The following is a 10,239-nucleotide window of genomic DNA, read 5'->3' on the forward strand; positions in this document are numbered from 1 at the left end:
TACCTCTACTGTGGTTCATATACACCAAAGTATAGTGTATCTCTTCATTATTACACAAAGTACTTGCTAATGAACAACATACATCTACTTTGAATATTTCACGAATAAACTCAGCTACATAACAAATCTAAAATTAATTTCAAAATGAAGGATTAAAAATGACAGGATGAATAGAAAATTTAAACGAAATTGAATTTGTGGTAATTCTGTAGTTTTTTATCAACCAAGATAAGATAAAAGTGTGTTTGCAAACGTAGAAGTTGCTAGAAGCCATTTAGAAGAAACACTGGTATTTTTAACATAGGTGTTTTTGGTTACATAAAGTTATACATTCTCTGCTCAGAAATAGTATTATTTTAAAGACCCCAACAAAGTAGTAAATAGCCCTAACTGATGTAGTAATGAGGAATTATTGGTATTTGTTGCTTCAAAAAAATGTCGGTGTTATCATAACAGCATTCACTATCTACTGATAATCTGTCTCATACTTTGAAACACGTTGTTGGCTTAATTCAAATATTTTTCTACACAGTAATTTCTAACTCATCCAGAATGTTAAGCTGTACAGTTATCTTGTGTTTCAATTATTTTTTAACGAAAATTTTGTAATTTTATAAATTAGTAAACATGAAATGTTTTAGCTTGCACTAAGACTGCAGTTCTCACTTGGAGAGAAAAAGTGTAAACACAAGGAACATTGCGATATTTCTTATCTGGTGGATATTCTTAATTTCTTCTTACAAAATCTGGCCAGATATTTTGTATTTTCACAAGTCACTGATGTATGGTATTTGTAAATATTAAGATCTAAAATAGTTCCTGAAATAAAATCAAACTAAATAAAGAAATAACATGAAATATACAGAGATTCGTTTTATTTGTATATCAGCAATAAATTTATTAATAAATTTTCTTGTTATTTAGCATGTTATAGTGAATGTTTCAAGTTATCTTCCCTGAAATGAAAGTAAAACAGTGTGAAAGATATTATAAAACGCAAAATATTGATTATAGTCTATAACATTATTACAATGTATCATTGTTGTTCATTATGTACTATATAATAAGAATATACCGAAAATAAATTCACAACTGCGAATAGAAACTGTGTAGTTATAATTCAAGGTAGTTTTTCCCCCAATTGTATGTTAAAAATAATAAGTCAAAGATGCTATAACACAATCTAAACTTTTTAGGAAATTTCTGTTTTAGTAGAACATCATCTAAGATGTTAGTTTTCAGGCGCATCTCGATAACTCTTAAATAACTGACCTCTGACTAGCATCGTTAACTTTATCACAAAAATCACATCTTATAATTTGGAACTGGGTAACTCACACGTCAAGTACTGTTTACTTTATTCCATTTTCTTGTTATTGTACAGGAAAACAGACATATGGTACTGATCTATCTATCGAGGTCAACATAGGTAAATCTTTCTCTGGTGAACCACCATTTTACACTCTTTCTGCAGCTTTATGCTACATATAACACATACGTAGCTTAACATCATATATTTACAAACATAACCATTGTTTGTCAAAAGTGTCAAGTAAAACATCATTTTTTTTTCTCTCAACTAAAACATATTACCACACTGTTATACAACCGCATATAAAGTCATGTTTGGATATTCATCATTCCATATTAGTGGCAAGTACCTGTACAAATGAATAAACATTTCTAGATCAGTGTATCGTATCTGCGTATCTCATCAGATAATGATAATCAACAATGTAGACAGTATGAACTTTTAACTGGCATGCTTATGGAACTGAACAATGGGGTAGATCAAATTACTTTCTGTTACAGCAACATTTATAGGACTGATTTAGTTTGAAATTCGACTATCTTCATAGCTCCTTTAATTCATGGTTATTTTTGGAGCATGTATGTAACACCCAGCGTTTGCTTTGTTTGGGGTTAGACCCTAAGAATCGGCTGGTTGTCTCGTTGTAAGGTATCCCAGGGTTGAGCTGCTAACGGCTAGTCGAGCGCTATGGAAGTTGTCAACGTTTTGACCGACTTTTCTGAAGTTTTATGTATTCGGTAGGCTATTATATTTCTTCCACTTCATACGACGGTTCTGAAATCATATTGTTGCGTCAGCAGAGGTCACGTTACTAGTATCACGCCACGTCGTTCTCGAACATTCACGTCCTTTCCTTAAATATCGGGACCCTTCCAGATATAGTGTAGTCTTGTATATATAAGACGGTCACAAAGTGACGGCAACAATATGTGTAATTGAACGAGTATTGTTGAAGTTGAGCACGTGAGACGTTCGTTGAGAATTATAGCGTAAGTTATAATGTGACTGTTGAAATTAAGTGTATCACAAAGTTATATTCAGAAAAAATAAACCAGTTTTATTTAAGAGAAGACTTGTGTCGCTAAAGTTTCGTTGGAACGAATTTACGGAAAATTAACTAACGAACGGAGACATAACAATATTTTAATCTGAAAGGCACAGTGTACGAACAATCTCAATTCGTCGACGTCGTGTTAGCCAGCGGTTAAAGTGTAGGCCGTCCGTCGCTTGACTTCCATTCCTAGAGGTGCGTTGTGATAAGCTAAGTCAAAGAAAACGAGATGTAATAAGACAATATATGACGCACTGAAAATAATGTTTCAGTTAAAACAACCAGAGAGGTAAAATATTGAATGAAGGAAAAAAGAAATCTGTAAAACAATGTTGGTTTCACTAATTTAACAATCCTATTGTGATTCTTAGCAAGTCAAAAATTTGAAGGCAGCAACTGACGCGTTGGTTCATAGTGCTTTCGCATTATACGGGAAGGCCATTGTGAGTAAACATTCCAGAATACAAAACATGTTCTGCCACTTGATTTATTATTATTGCTTTAATCTTTGCCACCAACAATGACTTCACAACAAAAACTACGGGCAAACAAGCTAGTAATTTATTTCTGTGGTGGTTATTTATCGTGTTTACAGTAAGCTTTACTACTACGCAATTAACAGACAGTCTTGAAAGTAAACAGTTCTTTACCTACCTGATCCCAGATGAGCCTTCTTCATCCATGGATAAACAGCCAGCTGTAGTTTAGAAGTGTTCGCCAAATCTGATGATTTGTTTCCATGGATAGAGGAGGACTTTCCAACGGGTGAACCCCTTTCAGAAATAATGCCCGACAAGTGACCCTGCAGAGAGACAACTGTGTCGAGTGTAAAGTACATTCTGTCAGTGAGGATGACGGAGAAAACTTATCGGAAGACTGTTGTGGTGTAAGAGGATTTGCATCCCGACCCAGACTCCTATGGCTCGTTTGATAATTTATGGAACCCAGATTTGTAAGCCTTTCAGGTGTTGATATACTATCCTGAGACACATATGACGATGAATACTAGTGACTAGTTTCAAATGTTGATCTACTACCCTGAGACACACAACATTACGATGAGTAGTAGTGACTAGTTTCACATGTTGATCTACTACCCTGAGACTAGTAGTTCGGTGATTTGTGTGGAAACTCGGGTTCTGACTGTGTTAAGATCATAATTTAACGGCGCGTGCTGTGTATTGGCGTGGTTGAATCTGTGATAATAATACGGTTGTCAAGGAAAATAACCACTACCTTGGCTAGAAATGCAGTTAGCTAGTGAATATTCTTCACAAAGGGGAAATTTAGGCTCCAGAAACGGCGGGAAGTTCATTAAAAACTAGATGATGATCATTAATTTTTTAATGATTTGGAAAGAAATAATGTTTAATGGCGTTTATCATTTAACAATGATTAGACTCCGCCATCCTGAATAAATTACCATATCACATGGCCTTCGAAAACCAATGATATCTTCACAACTCTGACGAGAAATGACTGACATGTAATATGTCAATATGGCGACTATTTGTTTTTCCATCTTAGATCCTGTAGTGCTGATAAATGAAAAAGTATAGCTTTGTAAATTAGAATAAAAAGAAACATATGTAGCTGATAAGGTAAAGGTATATACGAGTTCCTTCCGACGCAAACACTCAAATCACAAAGATATTTTCAAGTCGGGATTTAGATTTTTCACGGCGAAAATGTCCATTTCAATTAATGGCATTTGAAAACAAATAGATGTGGATCAATTTTTCAAATTATGCTCATAGTTATTTATCCTTTTATCCAATAATCGACAAATATTTTTTAAAATGTACCGTCGCCAACAACGCACTGTATAGCCAAACAGATTAGTTCAAGGTCACGTTACTTTAAAATGGAAGCGGAATATTTAATAGCAAAATCCAGTAACTCTTCAAATTGGAAATAATTTCTGGATTGTTACTACGACGTAAGACATCTTTTATATAAGTTCAATTGCAAATATTATTGGGTTAAAGGAGAGAAGTTATTAAATGAAAGATGTCAACTTTTTAATCACTTATGAATCTCTATAATATAAAGTATATGAATATGTCAGGACAACCTGGTGAAACGTAGCATCTATATATATAATAGCCAAATGTCTGTCTGTTACACTCTGTGTCTCCTGGACGGTTAATCGTAGAATATATATATATATATATATCAAAATGCTTCTTTTCTAGAGTACATTTCAGGAAATCTATTCATCTATCTGTCAGTCTTTGTATGTACTGAAGAGCCAACCTCAGAAAAAACTTATTAAGAACAAAAATGTTTTTGTTTTTTCTGATCATGGATCTGTCAGTCTTTGTATGTACTGAAGAGCCAACCTCAGAAAAAACTTATTAAGAACAAAAATGTTTTTGTTTTTTCTGATCATGGATCTGTCAGTCTTTGTATGTACTGAAGAGCCAACCTCAGAAAAACTTATTAAGAACAAAAATGTTTTTGTTTTTCTGATCATGGATCTGTCAGTCTTTGTATGTACTGAAGAGCCAACCTCAGAAAAACTTATTAAGAACAAAAATGTTTTTGTTTTTTTCTGAGGGAATTTCACTAAAAAATCGAAACTTTCTCCGTTGAAATAAATTGAAATAAATATTTCGAAGATAGGAGCATGAAAGGAAAAAATGTATAAAAAAAGGAATGTGTTTGAATATGTATGCGTTGTTGTTCGATATGTATATATATATATATATATATATTCATATCAGCATTATATACATGCATGTTTTTAGTGTACCATGTCGAATAAATTGATTTGAATAGAACTGAATATCTCTCACTTTGGCACTTCTTACAGAAATGACAACTGCTAAAAAGCGCTCACTTTGGCAGCGGTCTTTTCTTACGCTCAGTAAATGACAAGGAACGTGGCATCCAGCGGAAAAAAATCCACGCGACTATTAAGCGAACCTTAGCGCTGTATTATGCTGAATACACCTATTGCATCGAAACCTAAAAATTTTTGCCAGCAATGTATTGCAGTAAGTCTCCTTTGCTTAAAAACAAATGCAATTTGTCTTGTTGAAATAACATATGGAATGACAAAAGACGGTTGTAAACGGTCCACTAGTCAATCATATTACATATACGCTCTGATCCAAGGGATTGTATTGACTGCACGTTTTATATTTATTCATCACTACTTTTAGGAAAACTACCGTTGCATTATTTGAACGAGCATCTGCTAATATGTATATAATTCCTACTTCCATTAAACTCAAAGTTTATGCCGTCTAAGCTGTTAATTTAATGTTTTCTCGAATTACCTCACTATATATATTTACGGTAAACAGCTTGCAATCTTAAGAGTGAGAGAGTAATATAAATTTAAATGATTTTTTTTTTTACAGATTTGCTATAATATGTTATCTCTAAACTGGAAGCATCAGTATCCAGTAGTTTTAAGCTATACATGTGTTCTACCAGTTACAATTGTGTGGACAATGGTGTTCAACCTATACATCACTTTAATTACCGTTATAAAATAGTCCTAGCACCTAAACACTTCCTACCCTTTTTCAAAGACAGAGCTATCATTTCACAAAGCCTCTCATTGGCTCTGTGGTAAGTCTGTGGATTTATAATGCTAAAAATCGGGTTTTCATATTGGTGATAGATAGCCCATTGTGTAATTTTCTACTTAACTATCAATAACATTTCAGAAAAAAGCCCTATTTTTCAAGATAGCTGATTTCACAAGCAACCTGCTTTTTAGGTTGTTAAAATATTTGTATAAGTGAATTTTTTAGGTACTTAAAATCGTGTGATTCAAGTGTACTGTCCCTTTCTTGATGCTACTTATTTGCCTACGTTCGTATCTACTTATTATTTTAAGTGGTTAAAAACGAAGGCAAGTAAGTCCACCTTGTCATAATCACTTGTTTGGCAGGTACAAATATTGATATATTCATAAGTACACTGTAAAATACAATAAAATATATGTAATCTTCTGATTTATGTCTATATTTCGTTCTAATTTACGAAAAGAATGGCCCTACTTTGCCGTACTATTTTTTCTTAATTCAAGCCCTATGTTGTCCCTATTTTTCCATTATATCGTGCTATACTGGTGAGAGGCTTGGCTATGCAAAATATTTGCATAGAAAAATTACTAATACGAATTAGAAATCATTTATTGTTACATTAGAAAAGTACATACACTCTTTGTGCCATTCATATTTATACCTCCAACATTCTAATATACCACTAGTGTTACACATATCATCGGTACCAGATATGTTTTACTTTTACCATTCACGGAAGTCTAACATATCTTGTGCGTTTTTACCATTTAGAACGATTTTGTCATGTAGAATTTAAACATAACATACGGACAACAATGGCCCACATGGTTCTTCAAAGGTGACCTTGCATACACACCTTTGAGGAAAGTCACAATTTAAACCCGCCCTGTATATTTCTCTTCTTGTAAAGCGTCAGCCTCTATTGACAGAAAATCCTTTCTTAAGTCAAGAGTACCCTGTTAACTAAGTGTTAAAACATGTATTCTTTCGCACTGTTATCTTTAGAATACATCACAAAAAAATCATGGGTCTATATCCTAACGTTTCCACGTATAATATTGTAAACCTCAATAAGATCACTTGTTACCTTTCTTTTATCAAGAGATAATAAGATAACCCTTCAATACCCAATAAGTTAACATCCTACCTTAGATAAGGAGACTAAAAATGTACAAAATATTTCAATTGAAGCCTAATTATTGATTTGTGTAAAAAGATAATTACCTCTTTTGACCTGTAATCAATATCTATGTATACACTCTACAATTCTATAAGCTATACTCGTGGCAACAAAGTACATTGTTTTGAGTGACTCGTTTATCACTATATGCCAAGATCCCTTTCTTCAGTTACACTATTGAGTGGGTTGCTCTCCATATTACACGCGTGATCCAAATTATGGTAACCTAAATGTGTTACCTTGCACGTACGATAAAAGTCATTTAACAAATATTTTGTAATACATTAACATATTCAGTACAGTTAGAAATTTCCAAGAGATTAATGTCATCATTATATTACTAATCATGCCACTATCGATATTATTATCCTAAATATAAAAAGGCAAGGTTCCAAGCACTTCTCTGGTAACATTTTTTTTGTTTTAATTTTACCACTACCTCAATTTTTCTTTTGCAAATGTAACAAGTTTATTGTTAAATCTCAACTAAAAAGCTAATGGCACTTCCTAATATTTTCAAGAAATATTAAATCTTGCCAAAATGATTTTTGTGGATATCCCTGTAAAAAAAGTTCTTATAAGTCGAAGTTTTGCTTCATGAAAATGTGAATAGATATATTATCAGTAACATCTAAATTACAATCAATAGACCAAGTTATAAACAACTTCTGAAAATAAGCAATGTAGGTTATTTTCCTAAAACTTGAAAATTGCAAACATAGAAAAGGTTGTGTACATGGGTTTCTGTTACGGACTGCAAGTTAGTTTGTATATGTTCATGATGTTTAGGAAACAAGTTAAATCTAACATGTACTTAAATTACTTTTCAAGAAATTTGTTTACTTTCGGGAGATACTTTCATTCTTCACGGGGTTTCCTTGGATTCTATGTGTTATCTAAGCACGTAACTCCCCATAACATCCTTAAGAAATGTTAATTGGTGCAATTAATGAACGTTGCACGTTGGTTGGACAGAGCAAAAATCACGCTTATGCCAACCATGCTTTATTGGTGAGGAAAACGAGCTTGCTATCGTCAAAGTTAGACATGTCAGAGAGCACATCCAAATGCTAAGTTTGTTGCTATCACATATCAAAACTAATAACAACAAGTGAACAGTTGGGGATTCCTTTTCAAAAGGCGTTCATTTCAATATATTCAGAATAAGAGACAGTACTGTGAGGTGAGTCTTTAAGCAAAATAGTTGGCATAAGTAATCACGAAAAGATAATTTCAGCATTTCATGCTAGGAAAGATCACAGTAATTGTATCTAAGAAAACTTAGTTCATTAACAACAGACATTTCATACTTTGTTCTAAAAATAAGTTGCAATTTCTTTAGGTAGAAACGAAAAGAATTATTTTAAAACTTTATGTTTTTGTGACATTCGCTTCACAACTTAATAAATTTGAAGATGCATGGTCCTAGTTTTATTTTTTCGTCGGAAAGAAGGATCGTCTTCAGACCAACTTTACGAGAAGTTAACAGAATGAAATAATACTATTTGAAAGGAAAATGCTGAAAATTTCAATTCTACAAATATTCGATTGTGCACTAATTTTGTCAATTTTGCATGGTATCTGAAGTGTTATAAAACAAATATTTATTCTTCGGATTTGTAACTGGACTTTTCCACCCGAATTGTAACTTATACGCATGTGGGTTAAATGGCCAAGTCAGAGATAACTTAGGTTCAGGAATAATTATCCTTGATTTTAATCTATTAATCAGAGGGATGGCAATCAGTAAAATCCGCCGCCATAAGAACTTGTTCTGGCTCTTTGAAGCGAGTAACGGAATTTACTGCCACGTTTATGAAACTATATATTAATTTAATTTCTTATGGGAGAAACATGAATAGTTGAAACCCAAGATAAAATGATAACATGAGTTATGAATCAACTCGAACATAGACTGAGCTGTGAGGTTTTCGGTGTATAAATCCAGTTTGTTGTTTTGGCCTGGCTTATGCCTTCTCTGTGAGTCTAACAGACCATCATATCCTATTACGTATATATCTAACACTGCAATTTCAGTATTTTTATAATTATGGTTCAAAGTACACATTTTTGTGACTCAGCTTAAAACAATATACTTGATAAGAGAACGGTGAAGATTGTTCAGCGTTAATCTTATTAGACTATTTACAAGATTAGAACTGGATAATTATTTTATTCAAAATTATTAATACTCTTATTGTATCACATGTTATACTGAAACACAGAAATATAACATAAAACCTGAATAAGTAGTGTTTCATGATATTCTGTGGAAGAAAAATAACTACTGTTTCATGATCATGCAACAAGCCAAACAAAATCATTAGTCATTGTCAATTTTATATGAAACCGAGACATATAAACAGTTTAATGACTTTGTATGCTTCATTCTCTAGTGTAAAAATGTAGTTATTTTTAAATAATCAATTAATTTACTGAATTACCAAATGTTAATATATCCTAAAATCAGCACAATTAGCAATATTTAATCCATTTCTGACAGATGTTAAAATATCGTGTTCTATGAAATTTAAATCAATATAGGCATGCATTTAGCACACGTAACATAAAACGGTATTTGCTATATTAACCAACCATAAAAAAGCCCGTATAATTTCATATAAAAGTAATTTATAGAAATTTAATTGTATACAAAGCAAAACGGATATATTCACTATTAAACAATGATTCTACGTAAGAAAATAGCTACATTTTGAAAGCGCCAGGACTATATTCACTATATTATCTACATGAAACCAATACGTCCCTTACATAGCGGGTTTTTATGTGTACCACATTAACCTCTCTAGAACCGAATTTGTAATTAAACTTTTGAGGCAAATTCGGATCTACAGGGTAGACGTAGGTCACTAGATCAGCCACTTAAAGCCCTCTTGGAATTGCTGGCCTTGTTATCCTGTATACTATGTTACCACTAAAAATCAATTCCGTTTTGTTGAAGGATTGTCAGTGTTTAGTTAAACTCCACGAGAATTATCCCTGAGCACTAACTCGAACGAAATTAGAACACATCCACTTCTGTAATAGCTCATCAAACAGAACGCCTTACATATTGTTGCGTATCTGCTCGTTTGTTAATTTCCGGTATAAATTCTTTCCGAGGAACTTCAACGATACAAGTCCTTTCTTAAAT

The sequence above is a fragment of the Limulus polyphemus genome, unplaced genomic scaffold, assembly GCF_000517525.1.
Source record: "Limulus polyphemus unplaced genomic scaffold, Limulus_polyphemus-2.1.2 Scaffold3258, whole genome shotgun sequence".
Classification (NCBI taxonomy): Eukaryota; Metazoa; Arthropoda; class Merostomata; order Xiphosura; family Limulidae; genus Limulus; species Limulus polyphemus.